Source organism: Antechinus flavipes, chromosome 2 (assembly GCF_016432865.1).
Source record: "Antechinus flavipes isolate AdamAnt ecotype Samford, QLD, Australia chromosome 2, AdamAnt_v2, whole genome shotgun sequence".
NCBI classification, from domain to species: Eukaryota; Metazoa; Chordata; class Mammalia; order Dasyuromorphia; family Dasyuridae; genus Antechinus; species Antechinus flavipes.
In genome coordinates this window covers 419339439-419363274 of record NC_067399.1, presented here as the reverse complement: position 1 = coordinate 419363274, position 23836 = coordinate 419339439, and positions in this window count along the sequence as shown.

Sequence of the window (23836 nt, the reverse complement as noted above, 5' to 3'; positions counted from 1 at the left end):
GCTGCAGACAGAACCTGTATGGGTAGGAATGGACAGATTCCTTCAATGGAGCGAAGGTTCAAATTGATATCATTTGAGTCTTTGAATAATAACTGGAATGTATATAGAATTTTAAAGTCCACTAAGTGCTTTATAAAAACTACTTCACTGAGCCTTTTAACAATCTTTTAAGTAAAGTATGATACATTTTATTCATATTTTACAGATGAGAAAATAGATCAATGAATTTGAAAACAGATCAGAGAATGAATAACAACGAACATTAAAACTCCCCTTAAATTGCCATGTAAAAATGTCTTCCTCTGAAATGAACAAGTAAATACTTGTTTGCATGTGCTTATTCTGTACCTGAGTTTGGAAATATGTAGTAATGACTTACAAAATCTGGTTTCAAAACTGATTCTAATCAGTGGGAAGATGTGACTTAAAATAGGATTGAGGATCAAAAGCAAAATAGAATTTAAATGGCAAGGCATATTAAATTTGGGTAGGGTCTGTTAGGTCTTATTTAACATCTCTGTTAATGATCTGGAAAAGAGAAATAAACAGCATGTTAATTAAAACTGTAGGTAGTATTATACTGGTAGGGGGTGCAAGCACTAGTGAGAAATAATAAGGACCCCATTGAGGTTAGGAATGGGGGCAGAAAATAAGTGCATGTAGAGAAAACACACATATTTAATAGGATTTAAGGCACTCATAAAATAGAAATGCTAAAATTGAGATTGATTGTGGGCAGCAAATTAAATACGAGGTAGCAATATAATACCACGGGGAAAAATAGTTACTGATTTTGTTATTCCAACCAGAGATGTGACATTAAGTGGAACTAAATCTATATAGGTCACCTCTGGAATCACACAATTAGATCTGGATATCTACATTCTAGAAACATGTGTTTAAAATATATTGTAAGGCATCAGTATTCAGAACAGTGTCATTTCAAGAAAATGACTTCCAATTAAAAAAATATCATAGTTACTTAGTACATTATAGTTTCAAACCAATGTTTTATTAATAAGTAGAAAAATGCCATACAACTATTACCTAATTATAGTTAGTAATTGTTTTATAAGTTAAGAGAGAGGTCAGGTCAAAAAAGTAAAACTAGAAGAATGCATATTTATAATATGTGCATACAATATGTATTAGAAAGGCCTCAGAACTGCTTAATATGGCAAAGAAAATTAGACATTTATAATTATAATTAGGAAGGGGTACATTTAGGTAAGATTTATGTCATGAAATAGTGAAGAGGCAATTTAGTATAGTGAAAAGAATACTGGATTTAGAATTTGGAGTCAGAGTTTGTTTACCATCTTGGATAGGTCCTTACTAAGTGACCCAAGAAAAGTAATCTAATATTTTTAAGATACAGTTTTCTCTGAAGTTCAATTACTATAAAGAATACTTTGCTCTACCTATCTCAAATAATTTTGAGCCAAGTTCTGCTTCTAAAAAGTGCATGTTTTCTTTTTTTATGAATATGAAAAATATTATTAAATAGTTACATTTCCATATGTAAACAGAAAAATGACATATATGTATATATAAAACCATGATATCTATAACATAGAATGTATTTCATATTTTAAAATTATATTTATTTTATTATATATTTTTAAAACTAATTTACATCAATATTGCCCTGTTTGTCTATGTTCATTTCAAATTTCCTTCTTTACCCTTCTATGAAATTTATTGATATTTTACTGATAATTCTTTTCTATATATTCTTTTTTGAGCACTATTCCTATCATCCCTCACTCCCTTAAATTTTCTATCCCTCCCAAAACAGAAGTCTCTCTGGTAACAGATAAGCATTGCAAAGCAAAACAAATTCTCAAATTGGTTATGTCTGAAAATGTTTCATTCTTTATTCTATCATTTGTCTTTATTATTTGTTAACTATTTGTTACCTCTTATCAAAACCTGGATCTTTTTTAATGACACAGCTTTCCTTAAACACCGTTTCCAACATTAGTTATACCTTTGCTCATGCTCCTTAGCTCAATGGTTAGAATGGGGGAATTAGATAACACTTTGATCCCTCATTGACACTTTTGGATTCTCCCCTTATTTTCATTGCCCAGAAACCTCTCCTCCTTTGAGGTTCATACTATTGATATCTAACACATAATCAAAATTCTGATAGGCAATTGTTGTCCATAGACCTTAATAATGGATCTTGCTTCCATGAGTTTAGCATATAGCTAACAATTTTTCTCTCCTCCTCGACCTCTGCTCTTATATTAGGAAAATTCAACATATATGGCTCTCCCTTAAACATCCTAATCACTTACTTCATCAACTTACTTCTCATGACATTCTTCTACCCTACCTTAGTACAAACAAAGATGGCCAAACTGTTTATCTTGCCATTACCCACAAATGTATTGTCTTCTCCTGTAAGGATTTTGAAAGCCTCTCATCCAAATATAACCTAATGACTTTTCATTTCTTCCTATGCCTTTCCTACTCTTAACCCATATTGTGACTTTTAGTCCTTTGACCTCTCAATTCTCTCCTATGGAATAACTCTAATTCCTTTTTAAGTCTATACGTCTTTCTTTCTTGAATCTCTAGTTTACTTGTCATTTCACTGATAATGTCCTGTCATAGACTCAGTCTCAGATCATTCTCATCATTTGCCATCTTTGCTCCTACTTATATACTTCTGAACAAAGGTAGGAAAAAGCACACAAACATTTTAAATCGTTCCACTATAAAATTATGCTACACAATCTCAACTGGGCTCTTACTTCTGCTAGGCAATCCTTCTAACCTGCCTTATCAACTCCTTCCACTCTCCACAGAAATTTTTTTAAAACCACTTAATCCCTCCTCAAACTTCTCATTATCCTCCTCCCCCTACTCTCTCAAACTAAGAACCTTGCCTCAAATTTTACTGAAAAAAAATCAAGTGGTTTACCTGGAGCTTTCTCTTTTCACATAAATGCCTTTCCCACTGTCTCTTCCTTTTCTCCATCTCACATGATAAGTTAGGCTAACTAAATTTACTTAGTTACTAAGGCTAACTCCTCTACTGAAACAAGCAAGTTCATTCTTTCCTATATCCTCCAACAAACTGTATTCTCTATCCCTTATCTTCAATCTCTTCTTGCCTACTAGCTCAATATATACTGCCTAGAAACCTTCTGAAAAAAAAATTCTCATTTGATCCTTATATCCACACTAACTCGCACCCTATATCTTTCCTGCCATTTATGGCTGAACCCCTTAAAAAGACCTATTGACAATAGCTGTCTTCATTCTCTTTCCTCCCTCTTCCTTTTTAAGCCTTTACACTCAAGCATCTGACTATAATTCCACTCAAACTTCTCTCTCTGGAGTTATTAATGAGTTTTCTTTTTTTTTAATTTTGAAGTCCAAATTCTCTCCTTCTTTGTAGTCCCTCCCCCATCCAATGAGAATACAAACAACATGAAACCCATTATACAAGTGAAATCTTGTATAACATTTCCATATTAGCAGTGATGCAAGGAAAAAAATATGCTTCATTCTATACTCTGAGTTCATCAGTTTTCTCTCTAGAGGTAGATAGTGTTTTCCATCATAAATCCTTTGGAACTGTCTTGGATCACCAATTCCTTAATTTCAAAATCCAATGGCCTTTTATCAATCCTCATTCTTCTTGACCTCTCTGCAGATACTCACACTGTTGATCATCCACTCTTCCTTGAAGCTCTCTTTTCTTTAGATTTCTTTCCCATATCTTTCCTTGTTCCACCTTTCTAGGATCCTTGCATTCTTATTCCTTGCCATATAGTCTTCAATCCAGTGACACTAGCCTCTTAAATGTTTGACGACCAAGATATTCCATCTCTTAGCCCTGAACATTTCTCTGGCTGTTCCTTACGTTTGTTATGTTTTCTCTTCATCTACATCCCTGGCTTAATTCAAGTCCCAACTAAATTCTATCATCTTTAGGAAGCATTCTTAATTTTGGTAATGTCTTTCATTTCTGTTAATTAGTTTGTATTATTCTGTAATTAACTGTTTCTATAAATTTGTTTTTTGTTGTTTCTTCCCTTAGACTGTAAGTTCGATGGGGACAGACTGCATTTTGCCTCTTTTTTTGTATCCCCACTACTTAGGACACTACCTGATATATTGTAGGCACTTAAAATGTTTATTTACTGATCAATTGACTACCAAAAGTTGGGAAACATGATTTCCATCAGGTCTGGCATTGTGAGTGATCATTATATTGATGGAATTCTTTAGTCTTTCAAAGTTACTTTTTTACATTAATATATCATGGTTTGTTCAGCCATTCCTCAAAGGAAAGGTACCCACTTTCCTACAATAAAAAATACTGTGCTATATGGATGCTTCTTTCTTTGAATTCTTTGGGCTATATGCCTAGTGGTAATTTCACCTTATATAACTGTCCAATCATTTAACTGATTGGTATTACTGTTAATTCTAAACAGTTCAGTTAATGCCTTAGCTATCCTTTTCAGTTTGATATCATTCACAAATTTGACAAGGATACCTTCCATGGCTTCATCTAAATCATTGATTAAAAACAGTTTAAGAGCACAGGACAAAGGACAGACCCCTGAGGCAATCCACTAGGGAATTGTTCCAAGTTGATATTGACTTATCAATGCTCAGTCATTCAACAAGTAACAGACCCAACTACCTACACTCTGTCAAGCCTACCTTTCTCCAACCTGACTCTTAGAAAAATGCCTTTTAAACTCTCGTGCATTACAACTATGCGAAATGTTATCATCACAATAGTATTGTATATAAACACCCATAAAATGGAGTTGTCATGAAGCCACTATCAACTACAAAATAGAGTCTGAATTTTGAATCGTCATTTGAATAGTGACATGGAATTATGCTTAAACTCTATGTAATAGACAGGGAGCTTAGCTTCAGAGTTTGTAAAAGCACACTTCTAGTGTTGCCTCTAAGGTATATTAGCTGTGTCACTCTGAGCAAATCACTTAACCTTTCAGGGCTATGTAACTCTCTAAGATTGGGCTTCAATTTCTCCATCTACTATATAATGTTTATTTTCTATTGCAATCCCAATAAGTATTATTAGAAGATATTAATTTTAAGAGTCTTCACTAGTGATAAAGTTTTAGATGTGTGCACAAGATGGTTTACACTCAGTGAACTTCTTTTATGTCAAGAAGGAACTGGCTGACTGACTTATGCTAACCACAGGTCATGGGAGCTTTAAAGAATGGGAGAATTGGAAAGAGATATTTCAGCAAATGATTCAGTCCATCTGTAAAGCAAGGGAAAAGTCTAGGCTCAGAAATGTCTTGAGTAGGCTAACTCTTGCATGTGTAAATAGATGGTAGCAGGGATTGGTTAAATGGACTCAGAGGAAGAGAGAAAACAGAACAAAAGACAATGTATACAAAGGAAAAATACAGAGAAACATGAGTACAGAAAGACAACCACCCAAGGGAGGAAAGTATTTCAAAGATCATGATTCTCTCACACCAAAGAAAAATGCCATCAATGATGAACGCAAGGAAGGACTTCTAGTAATTAGCAATAGTGAGTTTACCCTTTGGCTAATCTGCTCTCTACATGTGTGCCTCTGTATTCCTGTACTATAAGTAGGACTACAATCTTTCTATGCATCTTTATATATTTATTGGAACACATTCCCTACACCTTTGATTGGATACTTTGCACCAACTGTTTTTTGTTTTGTTTTTATTGCTATCTTAATAAATGTACTTTTCTAAAAATATCATTAATGTAGATTGGGTAATGGAAAGGGGAAGCTCATCAGTGGAGAATCATGAGTGATAGTACTATAAAGTCCAACCCTTGGGGTTGTCCTAGATCTCTTAACATAGTAATAGTAACAAGTACATACAATAGTAACAAGTCTTCTGAGATGCTCAAAGCATGTTGGAAGACTGATCTGGGAAGATGGCTAATTAAATGAAATGATTGGACTAAATTATTTCAAATATCTCTTCTAAATCTAAATATATGATCCTATGATCCCACATTATAGCTAAAATATCATTTATATAATGTGGTCCTGTTTATAATCATCTGAAAATCTAAACTAAAAAACGTGTTGTGTAAGGAAGGACTTGTGAATTTTATAGGTTTCTACTGTGTTTATTAAAAAACAAAATGATGACAACAACAAAAGATAAAAGACACTTGTCAACAATGAAACAACTATTACCTAATTACACTACATTGTGTAATTAAGCAATAGAAACTTGCTAAGTTTTTTTCTTGGAATTGGACTTAAAAAGAAAGGTTTTATTCCTTTTACTCTCACAATCCAAAATATAATAGTTGTAACATTTTCATGTAAAAGACAGGGAAAGAAACAAAAAATTGTTAACAACCAATCTGAAATTGACTTTTTAAGTAGAGCACCCATATTCTCCCTTTGCAAGCCCTGAGGCCTCCAAAATCACAACAAACCACCAACTGTCAATGGGAAACAAATCACCGCTCAAAGGAGTCAAGTTTTCAAAGGCCAATCATCAAAGTTAAAGGGCACCAAATTGCCCTAATCAACTTTGTGACTTATAAATATGAACTTAAGCAGTGACAAAATAATGCTCAGATCCACAGCAAGAGATTTATATTCAGCATTAAACTATCTTGTATTAGGTTCTGTGTTTCTCTTGTCCTCCTTGATCCATAAATCAAGTGGAATATCTGTACATCAGCAATGTTGTATATTAGTGCTGTTTTATTAGACCAACAAATGCATTATTCTATAAAGTGAAGTTATATCAAAAAATGCAAGAATAAAGGGATCTGAATTATATATAGGCTGCATCATAATACACTATTGACTATAAGTTTAATGCTGCCTTTGCAGATATTACTGGCCTATATCTTTTCCTTTGAGATATCAAACTTATCACAACACTTTGTGGTATACTGAAATTATCCTAAAAAGTTTTTCTCCTTACTCTTTTTTCTCCTGTTTCAATATAAACTTACCCTATGACTACTTGATCCTTGATTATACCCCTTGATTCAATATAAAGTAGTACCTTGTTTTCACCTCCCATAAACTTATATACCATCTGGATTTTGAATTCCACATGATCAGGCCCTGTGTCAGGATTGCAGGATTCAATGCTGGAAGGAATATTAGAAATGACTTTCTCTACTATCTCCTTTTAGAGATAGGGAAATTGATAATCAGGCAACTTGATTTTTCTAATATTACATAGATAAGAATAGATACTCAAAGACAGATTGTGATTTGTCCAAGTATGCACAGGCGAACAAGAAGTAAGTTTGATACGTAAATACAGGTCTTGTGACTCCAAATCTATTTCTCTTTCCCTAAAATATGCTACTTTATTTAGTCTTCAATGAATAGCTAATATGCTCTACTGGTATCCATGAAATTTCAAGTGGTTTCCCATTTGTAAACTTATGGAAGGAAGGATGAAAGGTATATGGGATGGGCTAGTATGATTATACTGTTATCTAAAAGAAATATCTCTGTCAATAATATTACATATCCATTGCAGCATTCAAGTATCTCCCAAATGGTCTAATATGTCCTTTAAACATGGTAGGAAATTAATAAATGTTGGTTGAATTTAATTACCATGTTATTCCCCATTCTCCTGAAACTCCAATGACTTTTATGTCCAGAATCAAATACAAAATCCTCTGGCATTTAATTCCATTTACACGTTAGCTCCTTTCTATCTTTCCAATCTTCTTGTTTGCCAGAAACAATGGTCTACTTGCTGTTGGTCACACACATCACTCCTGCCTGAAATGTTTTCTCTCTTTCTACTTAATGGTTTTCCTGACTTCTTTCAAAACTCAACTCAATATCATTTGCCCAGTGTCTCTCCTAGGTTCATCCACAACTAGTTGCCTCTTTCTGAATTTACTTTCCACCTAATATATCAGTTATGTAAATACAAAATTGTTGCATATTGTTTCCTCAATTAGAATATGAACTTTGGCTTATTTTTGTAAGTAACTCTATCATCTACTATAGTGCCTTTGCATACTGAAAGAGCATAATAAATGCTTATTGACCCAAATTAAGTATGTCAGCCAGGATTTAAAAATTATCCTTGAAAACTTTGTGTTTGTAGTACTACATAGAAAGCTTATAAAAATAAATAAAATTATAAGTATATACTTGAGGAAGATCCTTCAGTGAGGCAGAAATAGATGTCATGAATAACTTTGTAATACAGCACAGCTTCTACAATTACCTCAAATTTTCGAAAGCATAATTGGAACATAGGTAGTGAACTCTTTCATAGCTTGATATTGCTTGTTGCCTTGTGGGGGGAAAATCCAATTCAACTTTGCCTTGCATGATTCATATACATATATATCAATGCAATCCTTTTGGCCAAGTATTTATTAAAAACCCTCACCCAGGATGCTTATAAACAATTTTAGAAATCATACAATATAATATTCATAGCTGTGTTCAAGAACTGACCTTCTGAGCTGACTTTATTATAAGCTATAAAAGTGCCAGCTAATAAAACACAAGGGCATTTAGTTGAATTCCAAGACTCTAAATTTCTAGGCATAGCATACCCTAAAATGCAGCCTTCTTTGTCAGTGACAGTAGAAATTCTACCATGTAACACGTGACCACATAGTAATCCAGCACTATTGAAAAGGCTTTCCATTTAATTCTGAAGGTTGGATGTATCCTAGATATTCAAGCTGTGGCACCAAGCATCTCTGTTGTCGCTTATTTGTTGTTCAATAACACACATATAATTTTTTGTAGTTTTACCATGAATATTTATTCTATATAAACCCATAAAAAACTCTGAAAATTAGCTCTACCTTTAATCTTATAATACTCCTCAGACTGAGAGAAAAATTGTACTTATTCACTTAAAATTAATATCCTTTTCTTGGTTCTCTGTGGAATTCTGACAAAACATTGAATTTAATGTTCAAATACCTGGGTATTTTAATCCAGCAATCATGGCTATCTATCTTCTAAATACAGTAAAGCAAGATTATAACATTCCCTGCTGTTCACAGCCTGAACCTATGAAATGAACCTGCCCTGGAGGTCATCTTAGCAGGAGGAAGAATTGCACGATTCACAAAGCTTTTAAAGAATTCAAAATATGAAATGGAATAAAAGAAGGTCTACAAAACTAAGAAACCCTTCTCAGCTTAACAAACTATGAATTTTTCTCCTGTTAGAAATTTAATTATATATATTTAGGAAATTCCATTTCTGAATAGGTGACTGACTCACTATATCCTATTAGATGTTTTAAGGATTTATTAATATATACACTGAAATCTGGATTTTGGAATTCTTCATCCACTGGACCTAAACTAAGGCTAACATGAACCAGAAATCAAACTAAGATACAAATACTCCCAAGAACAGTAAGAATTAATAAGCTTTTACAAAGAAATTTTCATATGGAACAGATGTCTTAGATTTTTGACACAATGGTCTCATTTTAAGATTATCCTTTTCTTAATGAACCCCTGAATTGTGTACTTGCCTCGGGGTTTATTTCTCAAGTAACTGCATCTGCCATCAAGAAAATGAAGTTTAGGCATCATCTGTGTGCCTCAAAAATTTTTTATTAAGTGCAGGGCAGGATCACCACCTATGCAGAGAAGCAAGTATTACAGAGAGCCACTTTGCTCCTCTGTCTCTTTCACCCCCTGCTGGTGCTACTGAGTGTCTCTCACTTCTGTTACTATAGTGACAAAAGAATGTGAAAGACAAGATGTAAATTCAGCAACAATTTATTTAGGCAAAGAAAGAAAGTAAAGTCAATAGGTGACTTCGAGAGAAAGGGGAAAAAAAGCAGGCAAGAATCGAAGATTTAGGAGGAAAAAGGAATAATGTGAAGAGCTATGTGTGTGTAATAGAATGAAAAGAACTGATTTGATTCAAGGTTTACAGAAAAAAAAAAGGCAGTTGAAAAAAGCAGATTATGATGTAGCTAATAATTAGATAAGCAGCTAGGAGGCACAGTGGATAGAGCACTGGGCTTTGAATCCAGTAGGACCCATCTTTCTGAGTTCAAATCTGGTCTTAGACACTTACTAGCTTCCTTCCTTCCTTCCTTCCTTCCTTCCTTCCTTCCTATTTATTAGGAAATTGCAAACCACTTCAGTATCTCTGCCAAGAAAACCCTAAAATGGAATCATGAAAAGTTACATTTGGTTGAAACAAGTAAATGACAACAACAACAAAAAATTATTAGATGAATAATGGGGGATCTTAAGCCATGTTACAGATTTTTAAGAAAAATATATTGGGTTATAGGTAAATAGGAAAAACAACTGATTCAGTTAAAATTCTAGCATTAAAGAATGAAGGATGAGATGTAAAGGAAAGACTCCTGGATTTAGAATGAGGAAGCTTGAGCTCAAAGTCTGACTGTTTTAGTTATTAATTGGGTGAGCTTAGATAATTCATTTAATAGCTCCTGGCTTCATTTCCTATATCTGTCAAATAAGGAATTTTGAATGGATGATTCCTTTAATGTCCTCACCAATTTTAAATCTTATAATACTTGCTAGATGTAACAAAACTGATTTACTTCTAGTGACTTGAAATTCTGTTGTCTGGTTAAAACTGTGAGCCGTGTAACTAGAAGAGAAATATGGGTTTCCATAAAAGTAAAATGTAGAGATTAGGCTATACCCTAGAAAGCAGATCCAATTATCTGACAATTAATTTCTTACATTCTTTGAAGGGAGTGTAGTACCGTGGAAAGAATATAAGCTCCAAAATCAGAAAACCTGGGTTCAAATACAACCTCTGATAATTACTACTTATATGGCCTTGGCCAAGACCCTTAAATTCCCAAAGAAGCCTCCATTTTCTCATCTTTAAAGCTTCCAGCAAGATTTATGATCTTGTAAAGTGGTAGACTAGAAGTGATCTCTTAGATCCAATTTCATCACTGATAAATAATATTAATAAGAAGTTTGAGTGATAGTATTAAAAACAAAATGTAAATGTTCCTAATTTTGAAGCCAAAGGTCAAGCCTGACATTTTGTAGATGAGGAAATTAAGGACAAGAGAAATTTAATTGTCTTTTATAATATTATACAATAAACAGATGGTAGAACTCTCAGATATATCTGCCTAGCCTTTATTTGAATTCCAGCCCTGCATTTTTAATAGCACAATAAATATCTCCAGCAGGATATTTCAATATTGTCTCAAATTCAACATGTCCATAGTGGAATTCATTCTCTTCCCCCAAACCTCCCTGTTACGGTTGGTGCAACACTATTCTCTGAGTCACCTAGATGTGAAACTTTGGAGTCATCTATGATTCTTCCTTTTCCTTCATTACCTCCATCCATCTCTTGTTTCTAATGAAATGCCAAATTCTGTTGACTCAACTCCCACAAGATGTCTTATTGTTTGGTCTTCTCTCCATTCACACTGCTACCATTCTGGTTTAGGCTCTTATCCCCTTATTATGGGGATAATAATTTAATAATATGGAATATTAAACAGGTTATCCTGACAATAGGCCTAGATCTCTAAGTTCAAATTCAATCTCAGACACTTACTTGCTATGTAATTTATGTGATGCAGGGGAAGTCACTAACTTTGTTTTCCTCAGTTGCCTAAACTATAAAATTGGGATAATAATAGCTACTACTTCCCAAGTTTTGGGGGAAATAATTTTACATATATATGTGTGTGTGTGTGTGTGTGTGTGTGTGTGTGTGTGTGTGTGTGTGTGTTTAGAGAGTTTATCATGTTATGTGTGATATACAATTGCATTTATGACCCACAAATATTATTTTTTACAAAGTGCTTATTTAGCACAGTGCCTGGCATTTAGTATGTGCTCTATAAATATTTATCCCCTTCCATTCACTCACTAATTCTACTCACCTGGACTATTGTAATAGTCTCCTAAGCGGTCTAGTTGTCTCTCCTCTTTACTCCTTTTAGCTTCACTCATCTGCTAAAAAATTCAATGTCTCCCTATAGTCTCTATAAGAAAATACCACACATCCTCTCTAGGCTGAAACTTAAGGCCATATACAATGTGACACCAGTCTATCTTTTCAGCCTCATTTCTGATTTCATCCTTCTGTACTCATCATTTTGCTTATTCTATCTTTATTCCATGTTCCAGTTAAATTATTAACCTGGTTACCAAATGTGATATTTCATTTCTTCCTTTAGGGCATTTTCTCAAGCCATCCATAAAGCCTGGACCACATTCCACTCCTTACTTATATCTTTCAGAATCCTTACCTTCCTTCAAGCCTTAGTTCAAATGTCATTTATTCCAGGTAGCCTTCCCTGATCTACTTTTGCCCCCTGCCCAAAGTCTTTTCTTCTTTAAAAATCAGCAAGGCACTTATCTGCATTTAAATCCTATATGCATAGAACATGAGCTCTTTGAGATAATGATTGTTTCATTTTGTCTTTGTCCTTAGAAATCAGATCGTGTTTTGACTATTTTGGCATGGCTGAACTCCCATCAAGGAAATTTCTCTATAAATGGAATTGGATAATAGTTTTATAATTTAGGAATCTTGATGCACTAAGGTTACATGATCTACCCAGGATCATATCACTAGTATGTGTAAAATGAGAGGCTCAGATCTTGATCTTCAGAATTCCACAGATGGCTCTCTATTTTGCTACACTGCTAAGCTTGCCCACAACAAAATGCTTAATAAATATTGATTGATTGAATTGACTGAATTTCATGTCCCTTGACACTCTATAGGTAAGCTAATCTTGTGGAAAAGTCCCTTGAAGAGTTTAGTAACTAAAACCCATCATATGGAGTAAGGTTACCTTTAGAAAATTTCAACATGTCCAAATATTTACATTGGCTCTGAAGCTGTTCTGATTTTATGTGAGGAGAATAATATGTACATATATACACATAAATACATGTATATACACAGATATATATATATGCTTTATTCTTTCTCCATATTTTTAAATAACTCTTTAAAGAAATCCTCAAAATCAGCAAATATTTACTTTCTAAAACCAAATCTAACTAACCTAATAATAAAACATAAAAATAAAAAATTTATAATTTTATACTGGTGATAATAAAAGTAATTCTTACCTAACCATATACTATCCCAAATATAAAATTTATAGGATAAAGTAGGATTTTAGTAGTCTATAGAAATTTTGACATGGCATCCTACCAACAGTCCTTGAAGACCCTCAAGATCCAAATAAAGTAGAGGCTCCTATTTCTGTGGTTTCCTTCCAAAGACAGAAGTTCTGTAAAGTGCCATCTGTTCTATTACTTACCAAGGGCTTTACTGGGATTTTAGATATAACCACTTTTTATCACCAAAATGTTGAATAATCTTAAGGAACTGCCAGTGGGCTCCACTTCAAGTAGCTCATTCAGTGCATTATTGTCCTTCTCCAAAAATCATGTTTAGAACTGATGAAAACATGGCCAATGTTTCTTTCTGTGTTTGAAGAGCATTTGGAGTGCAGTTGCACCATAAAGGGAGAGGCTTGAGATCTACATACTTCTTCCTCTCCTACTTCTGCTTTATAAGAAATTTTATTAGACACAGTAATAATAGGCTCCCTCTTATAAAGTAATGTAAAGTTTGGGAAGTGCTTCATATGTCATTCCACTTGAATTTCATAACAACACTCTGTGGTAGATAACTAAAGGAATTATTTACCCCAGTACAAATGAGAAAAACTGAGACATTTACCAAACTTAAGTGACTTTCTTGGGACTAACTAAGGGCTGGGTTAGAATTTTAACTCAGATCTTCCTATCTCCAAGCCCAGCAATTTTTTCACCTATAAAATGTGCATTTCACGAACATGCTGATCAGAGAACACAATGAGATAAAAATATTGTACCATAATGTAATTAAAGTATTCTTTGATTTACATGGAAAAGTGAACTAGTATTATATGCTATAAATTCCTATGCACCTCACATGTACATGTCACAAAATTAATTTTCTTCAGTCAACATTAAGGGCATTCCATTTAAAAAGAAATCATCAAAGGCAATGCAGTGTAGTGGATAGGGAGCTGTCCACAAAATCAGCAAGACTTAAGTTCAAGCTCTGCTTTTGACATATATGGCTGAAAGAAACTAGACATGTACTCTAGGTGCCTCTCTTTGAGGGTGTAATTTGAAGAGCAGGTGGTAGATGTAGTTTCCTCATTGGGAAGTTCCTATAACAATGAAATCATAGCAAAGATTTGACCACCCTAAAATTATTATATTCTTTCTTAGTGTTTCTTTTGGGGGCTCTTTCTTATAGTTGTGATCAAAAGCTACAGGAAAGAAAGTCCAGTAAAAACATGAACTATCCTTATTCATGTAATACTCTTCTCAAAGAAAAATGTTTGAATTAATCTAACAATCAAAATGAATCACGTTAGCATGTTCTCCAACTCTTAATCCAAAGCATTCCAGATGATATTCATATTTTGAAATACAAATTAATGAAGTGTAAATAATTCCAAAATTTCAATTACTTATGACATTAGAAATATGACATAAAAGCATGACGGTTTAAAAACACTTAGCTACAGGAATTTAAATGCAGAGGGAAAGACAACCCATTTTTTGTTTGTTTGTTTGTTCTCCCTATTGTGGATATTATTACATATCTTATAGTCTATAGAGAAGAGTAGCTAATCACTAATAAAGGCATAGGAAAATGGTCCATGGATTTGGAATAAGGAGAATTAAGTTCTGTTTTCAACTCTGCCACATGCTAAACTGTGTGATCTCTGGCAAATCACTTAACCTTGGCTGAGTATCCCTTATATATAAAAGAAAAGATGAACTAAATGATCTCTAAGGCTTCTAACAACTCAACTAGTCTTTAGTTTTATAGTTTTAATACCAAATATATAGCTTCCAAGCTAGTTCTTGAAAAAAATGGATATTCTTAAAGGTATATTTACTTCAGGGGACATATACCTGCTTTCCCAGAAAGCACAGAAGTTCTAGGTGCAGCAATATGAATGAATAATGAGTCTGACAATAAACCCATTCAGATCAACAACATAAAATCAAAATAGGTATTATTCTTGAAAACTATTATGCACACTCTTAAACAGCTCTAAATACCATATCTAGTATTCTGGCAGATTACGTAACTTTCAAATACTCTCTTGAGGTTTATGTCCACACAAACCAATAAATGGATTACATTCATCCATGTATGCAGCTCTCTCATCTGTAACAGATATAATGTGGGTAATAGTCTTCACTTATTAAGCTAAGAATAATTCAAATCAAATTACTAATGTATATTAATACCCTCCATTTCTTCTTAACTACTTCAGAAAAGCATGTCTCAAAAAAAAAAAAAGTGGGGGGAGGGCAGAACCACACAGAGTAAGCTGAAAATTGCTGATGAGATTTCTGTGGCCAGGGTGTGAAAGGATTCCCCATTATTGTCCTTGAATTGAACCCAGTAGTGCAGAACAATAGCGTTATTTTCCCTCATCTGTCAGTCACTGGAGTGATAGAAACTAAGAACCTTAGAGGGAGGGATGAAACATTTAAAAGGGTGAAGTAGTAATAAGTCCCGAAGGCCATATTAGCACACCACAGAAAAGGGAGGAGTGTTTCTGTTTAATCTTATGATGCCATGAAAGAATAGCCAACATAGATTTTTAAACATAGAGAATGTGGTTAACTATGAATAAATGGTTCATAATGAAACTTATAGATATTTTCAATACACTACAATCTAATCTAAAAAAACATTTATTAAACACCTACTATATGTCAGACAATGTGCTAAGTACGAGGAATACAATTAACAAAAAATAAAATAATCCCAACCATCAAGAAGTTTATAATCTGAAGGGAAATATTTGTCAAATATCTTAACCTGAATTGAAAGAAGAGTAACTTGTATGAATACATACACACCTATTGGTTTGAAGTTTATTGCTTTTTCTACTATTTCACAATACCTTTCAGGATATGAAGTGAAGTACACCTCATACAGATAAAAATATTTCTTGCAACATTTTGAAGTTTCACCTTGAGGAAATTAAATGTTAAAAAAATCAACTTCACAAAATAAAATGTAAAAGGCTAAAAAATAAAACCGTACCTGAAAAAATAATCTAGATATTCCATGGACTACAAGTTCAATGAGTCAGAAGTGTGATATGGAAGCCAAGAAATATTGCATTTGCTTGTAATGGGTAGATGTTGTCTTTCGTATTAGAATACAAGCTCCATGAAGACAGAGACTGTCTTGCTTTTATTTAAAATGCTCCAAATGTCATATGTGCTGCATAAATATATACTGACTATTGTTATTGTTACTTTTTCCAATTACTTCAATTGTGTCTGACTCTTTGTGACCCTATTTGGAGTTTTCTTGGCAAAGATACTGGAGTAGTTGGCCATTTCCTTCTTCAGCTCATTTTACAGATGAAAAAACAGGCACCAGGGTTAGTGTCTTGTCCAGGGTCACACAGCTAGTAAATGTTTTGAGAGTAAATTTGAATTCATGTCTTCCTGACATTAGGACCATGTTTCAATCACTGTGCTATTTAGCTGTGTCAATATTGACTGACAGTATATAGGAATAAGAAGATAATAATTCCATTGAATTCTTCAGTAGGTAGACTACAAATTTGAAAGCCACAGTTTAAGAACATTGATAAATTACAGTGTCTGGAACAAAGATCCTTAAACAAGAGTCTGAATTTTTTTTGAAAAGTTGATAACTGTTTTTAATTGGTTTCTGTTGTAACCTTAGGTATTTTATTTTATTGCATTTAAAAACATTATTCTATGAAGGGTTCTATGATACACAAAAATATTATGAAGCACTCCTCTAGAGAAAAGCTTCTTAAACTTTTCCCCCTTGCCACCATTTTCACCTGAGAAAATTTTCCATTATTTCAGATACACAGGTATAACAAAATTTAGATAATAAATCACGTTTTGTCAATCTCCACATTCAGTTACATGACCCTATATGGAGTTGTGACCAACAGTTTAAGAAGATTTGGTGTAGAGGAAGATGATCAGTTTAGTGAAAAATCTTGCGTTTATATCATATGAGGGTCAACTGAAAATACTGGGTATTCTTATCCCATAAAAAGGCTTAGAAAGAGCTGTCTTCAAATATGTGAAGGGTCGCCACATGGAAGAGGAATTAACCTTGATCTGTTTGGTCCCAAAAGTTAACAACTAAGAATAACAGCTCCACAGGGGAACAAAAAGTGGTGGAATAGGGGAAAGAAAACAGAATTTGGAGTCAGAGGAGCTATTTGAATTCAGATTTTGCTACTTATTACCTTTATAAACCTGGGCAAATCACTTAATCTCTTGGGGTCCCAGTTCCTCTATAAAATTAAAAGACTTCTAAGATTCCTTTTACCTCATATAATCCTGTAAAGTTGCAAAGGACACATTTGGGCTTAATAGAAAGAAAAAAAGTTTTCTAACAAGTAATCCAATAAAAAATGTATAGATTGCTATGAGGAGGTTCCAACCCTAAAACTAGGATCTCCATCATCTTTTTAATAAAAAATTTTTGGGTGTCCAGTGTGCCCTTAACTCGATGGCTGCTGAGGTGTTTTTTTTAGCTCAGCAATCTTATGATGCTGTGATTTTGATTTGAGTACTAGATTTGTACCAACTATATGATACTAAACTTGTTGGTAAATTGTTAATAATATGATTTTCACTTGTTTACTACATGCTACATTTCACCATCTAGATGTTTAAGCTTTTTAAGATCAGTGACATCTCTTTCTTTGTTATTAACCCCACTCTACACACAAGTACTCAATAAGTGATATTAACAAAAGCACCAACCTTCACTTAAGAAAAAAGGGATTGCAAATGAGTGATATAAATGAAGGCAAGAAGGAACTGGAGTGTGGATTTTTATTGTTACATGATTACTGTTTCAGTGAAAATAAAGTAGAATCACATTTACAGAAGACAGAATATACAATGGTAGAATTCTGTTATGTTAGTAAAAGGGGGAGGAGGAATGATTGCCATAAGAATATGTCTATAAGGAGATGAGACACACATGGGTAACATATATATCAGGTTTGCTGAAAGCAAAGTAGATACCTTAGCCACGATTAGAGGCAAAAAGAGAAATCTGCCAAGTTTAAAAGACCAGCATATGGTATAATGTATGCTGCCATTTTAGTATTTAGAGAAAAAAACTGATTTTCTAAGACTTTTTTTTAAACAAAAGAAACCAAACAAGGTTAGAAGATACTATTATAATATTAAGTAGAAGAGAGTAACACAAAGGCCTTTATGAGTCATTGTACATTTCATGTACTACTCATGCCACAAAGTAATAGGGAATTAAACCCTTTTTAAATAATGTTCTAAAATTTTATTCCAACAAGCTTTCTGTATTTGTCATTGTTATTGAGTCATGTCCAATTCTTTACAACTCCATTTGGTGTTTTCTTAACGATAGGAGTAGTATACTATTTCTTTCTCCAGCTTATTTTATAGATGGGGCAGTAAGGCAAATAGGGTTAAATGATTTACCCAGTCACATAGATATTATGTATCTGAGAGTACATTTGAATCAAGGAAAATGAATTTTATTGTCTCCAGATATGACACCCTATCCATTGTGCTGACCCTTCCTATACTATTACTGTATTTAGAATTAGCAATAGCATAAAACAAAAGGAAGAGTCCACAAAGATATAAATTCTGAGGATCTCAGTTCAAATCTCATTTTTGCTACACTACCTATGTAGTATATTACTGTGTGAACATCACTTAACTTTTGTGGGCCCAAGTTTCTTCATTTGTAAAATGAATGGTTTGAACTATATGGCATTTGAAATCCCTTCCAGCTCAAATGATATGTTCTTAAATGTTTTATGCAACATTTATATCCTCTGCAACTTTATAGGATTACAGATTATTGAAATGAAAGGGATCTTAGAAGCCTTTTCATTTTACAGATGAGGAATGGTACCCCAAGAGATTATATGTTTGTTTGGTTGGTTTTTTCCCTTGATTCTGCTGGTTACTATACACATAAGTTTGCATAAATCCTACTCTAAGCAGCAGTTTCTTTTTTGGGGGGACAAAAATCCATATTATGCTTAAGTTAAAAGTTATATTGTGATACAACCTTTAACATAAGGCAGTATGTGATGCTTGGGAAGTTGTGGTGAACAAATAAAATGTATAAAAGCACCTTAACTGGAAAGATTTCTACAAACATGTCAGAGGTCATCATTATCTCATTTTCCTTTTACTTCCCCCAGATGATTTGAATAGAGATGATAGTTTAAAATTGCAGTTATCTTGAAATTATATTTTTATATTTAATGTTCTTTGGATCACTGGATAGACAGACAAAAATAATTCCTTTTTGAAGCTGAATAAATGTATTAGGATCATAGATATATGCAATAAGGAAGCCTATGATTAAAAAGAAAAGTTCCATATACACATAAATATTTCCAGAAACTCTTATTATGGTGGCAAAGAATTGGAAACAAAATAAATGATCATTGACTGGGGAAGACTAAAGAAATTGTGGCACATGTATATAATGAGATATTATTGTGTTACAAGAAAGGACAAATGTAAAGATACAAAAGCATAGATTTACATGAACTGATAAAAGTGGAACAAAAATATACATACACAATGACTACAGTGTAAATAGAAAGAGCTATAAATAAAAAAATTAATGGTGAAAAAGCTTGGCCTCCAAAAGAGGGACAAAAGACAAAATCTTTCTGCTCCTTCTCCAACATGTCCACAAATATGGAACATTACATAGGTTGTTAGATTTTCCCCTTATATGTATTAGTTTTTCTGATATTCTCTTTCCCTTCTTTCTTTTCCTCTTAAAACATATTTGTTCTAGGAGATGGTTCTCTGAAAAGAGAGAGAATAGAGACAAGAGAACATATAGGAAACATAAAAACAAAATATATCCATAAATTTTATTTTTAAAAAGGGACTAGGATACAAACTTTTCCTCTGAAGGATAGTAAAAGCATTCTTAGTACAACCTCACTAGCAAACAGGACAAAAGGGGATGATATGTACTTTATTCTATTCCCAGTTGTTTGTAATCTCCCCTGCTAAATCTATATATATTGAAAGCTTTTCATTCTGTAATGAGTGTTTGATGAGATGAGTATGTGATAGGGCAACATCCATTAAAAAACAATGTTTTCAAGTTTTTATGGATCGTTGTTATTTGTGGACAACAGTTCTTTCTGTGATAATGGTTTAGTTCCAGTAAAGTTTATTAGTTATAGTATAGACATTTGTCACCTGTCAGCCCATGAAAGATTGAGTTTCTAATGTATCATTCTACCCAGTACATCATGTCTTACTAGATATTCAAAAAGTGCTGCATTTGTACAAAGTGCAGCTAAGTGTGCAAAGTTTCTACCCTTTTCTTGCAAAATTGCATTGATTATTAAATCACAATTTAAAGATAGCCCCGACGGAAAGACTGGTAACAATGGCCTGTTCTGAAGTGACATCTCAAGCTACTGTTTCCACAAATTAATAAGCCATTTGTTTCAGATCTTTCCTTAACACTCTGCCAACATCTTTCTGACTGAGTTCATGTCAGTATCACCCATGCTAATCTTTAGATTCCATGTTTGGATCTTAACATGTTTCATAGGCTCTATCCACAGGTAACCACTGACAATTATATTTGACAAATCCAATGGCACATGCCTTTTATTCTTCCTTACCACTATTTGCTGAAATGGCCTTGCTCCAAGCAAAGTTTTTCTGTTAGATTACTAACTCATTTAACATATACTATGAGGTTATTTACCTCTTTCCTCCTTTTAGAGGAAGGAAGTAATCTACTGTTGTTTATTTATTTTTGTTCTTTTTAAAAAATATCTTCTTAAGGAGTGATAGGGTATAGAGGTGGTACAGTGGACAGAATGCTGGCTTGGATTCAGAAAGACGTGAGTTTAAATTTTTCTGAGGATTTGTCCAGATTACTTTCTTAAATAATTTCTTTTCAATGTCCCTCCTTCCTCACATATCTGATGCTACAGGTTATTTAAAAGTTGCAAGATTCACACACACACACACACACACACACACACACACACACACACACCCCCCACACACATACATACACACTTCAATACTAGCTAAGGAAATATATTACAACCATCATAAATACAGTGTAATGAGTAATATTATTCTATTTAATGCATTAAAAACAAGTAACCTCTGAAGCTATTAGGCAAAAGGAGCTCTGAAAATTAGTACTATTGTTTAAAGACACAGAACAGGCTATATTATGAGTTTATCCTTGACCTTCTACAAACTAAACAGTAAAATACAATTTATTTTACTCCTGGAATGATGATCAAAATTATGATAAATTATTCATGGGGAAATGAGCCTGAACGATTCTTCTCTTCAACAAAAAGTTTATTTTATATTACAGAAAGGTGACTGACTGTCTTTTATATACTTATTTTTCTACTTGCCTATATTATAATCGAGGGTATATCTTACTGAGAGCATTAAGCGTCTTAAAGGAATATATTGTATATAGTTCACACATACAGACATGAATGAGGGAATAAATATAAAACAGCTGAAATGAGAAATTATACTATGTGAAGCTTTGATAATCAGAAAAATTAAGTAGATCTGAAAATAGTAGAAGAATATGCTATAAGTACCAATCAAGGCAAAAGATAGCTGCTTCTTGAAATTTCTTAATAAGATTTTCTTGAAACAGTTTCTAAACAACTCATTTTAAAAATAGGTGAGTCATACCATTAATTGCCATAAGTCTATGCTCATCCTTTATGACCTAAATGGCTCTGAAATTAGCAAACTTATTTGTTATGATTTTCAGAGATGCTTTGCAAAATGGAAACAGAAACTGAAGGCAGAAGCAATATAAATCCTATGGGGATTTTACATTAGTACATCAAGACCTTGAGGTCTTGACTTTCAACTGTATGGATACTTCTCTACTGATGCTAATCCCTTTGCCAATGAAGAATGCATTCTGTTTGCATCTTAGCAGACAGATTCATGAATTACTGGTGGCTAAAAAAATCATCACCTGGTGGCCAATCTGGTAACGAATCTTCCTGAATTTAACTAGTCTGGTCCTCAGATGACAGATTTACAGTCTGTCACTGGGCTTGTATTTGAAGCTTATCCAGCTTGGTAGGGCTTGCCAGAGCTTATGTTCTACTGTTAGAGGCTTCAAGCACCCAGCATAATTAATCTCCACACCATCATGAGGTACTGGAAGAGGACTTCAGTGGTAGAATTTCACACCAAATTGCTCTTTTTCAGCAAATAATTCGAATCATCATTAGACATTTCATAGTCTGAATCCCTAGACTAAAATCTTCAAAATAAGAACTTTTCAAAAGAAAAAGAAATTAAGAACTTTCACAAATTTATAACTTAGGGTACTGATAACCTGGTAGTATTCAGTCAGATAACATATTTTGGCAACTTTTATTTAAGTACACAATGAGAGATACTCTGAATTGGAGCCATCAACATAGCTGCCAACAGTTGTTTCAACAGAACATTTATCAGCAATAACCTCGAAGGATCATGGTACCACCAAATCTTACATGCTCATTAGATAGTGAGCAGGTGGGTTTTCAGAGTGGATGAAAACAACTCACTTCTCATTGGGGTAACCTTTCTTGTCCCTCATTAAAGTGAGTGATGACAATAGAAAGAAACAAAGCATTTTCTTTCTATTCCTAACATAGTAACAAATCAGGAGGAGATGCTTGGTTATAAATAAATAGATCTACTCTGGCTTCAAGACTTAAGTTTTATCAGATAAGAATTCATGTAGGTTTATCAATCTTCTATTCAATTAAGAGCTTTAAAAAAGTTGCTTGCTAATGGAGAGTTCCATGTACATATCAATTTTTCATTTTAATCTCCAATCAGTAATTCTTTTGAATTTGGTTCACTATCGTTTCTAACACACATGTAGATATAATTCAAATAGAACATCATCAGAAATTATTGGTCAACATAATTAATTATGGACGTAATGATTCTTCAGGGACAGGCTGATGACTGAAGATGAGATTCTTGACTTTTTTATACCTGGATGCTGATTCAGGCCCAAGTTCCTTTGGTATTGTTCCAAGGCAAGAGAAAATGTGAATTATGTTGTGAGAAATGAGAAAGGTGTTCATGTAGTTGATCTTCGGTCTCATTAAGTGATGACATAGGGTACTATTTTTTTTTAAATAGGCTAGCCAAAGGGGTAGCTAGGTGGTGCTATAGTAAAATGCTTGACCTAGAATCAGGTTGACCTGAGTTCAAATCTGCCTTCATACATTACTAGATGTGTGACTCTGGGTAAATTTCTTAACCCTGCCTCAGCTTCCTCATCTGTAAAAAATACGCTAGAAAATGAAATGACAAACCACTCCAATATCTTTGCGAAGAAAACCTCAAATGGGATCACAAAGAATTGGACAGAACTGAAAAATAACTGAACAACAATAGCAAAGCCAAACCAAGGGGAAGAAAACCAAAAAAAAAAACATATATCTTATTTTTGCTAAATCATATTTATCTTTACCAGCTTGAAAAGGCAGGATGATGCTCAATGCTTCTAGTGATTATATAAAAATATGCAATCACTTAGAAATAGCATGAGGAAAAATAAACATTTATAAAATATTTTACAGACATCATATATTTGGCAAAAGTCATTTCTAAGCAATTTTTCCCAAGATCATTTTCTTAAAAAAATAATCTCATTAATAGGTATATAAAACTATCTAATAATCGTGATTTGACCATATAAGATATATCTAAAAAAATAGGCTTGTATGCA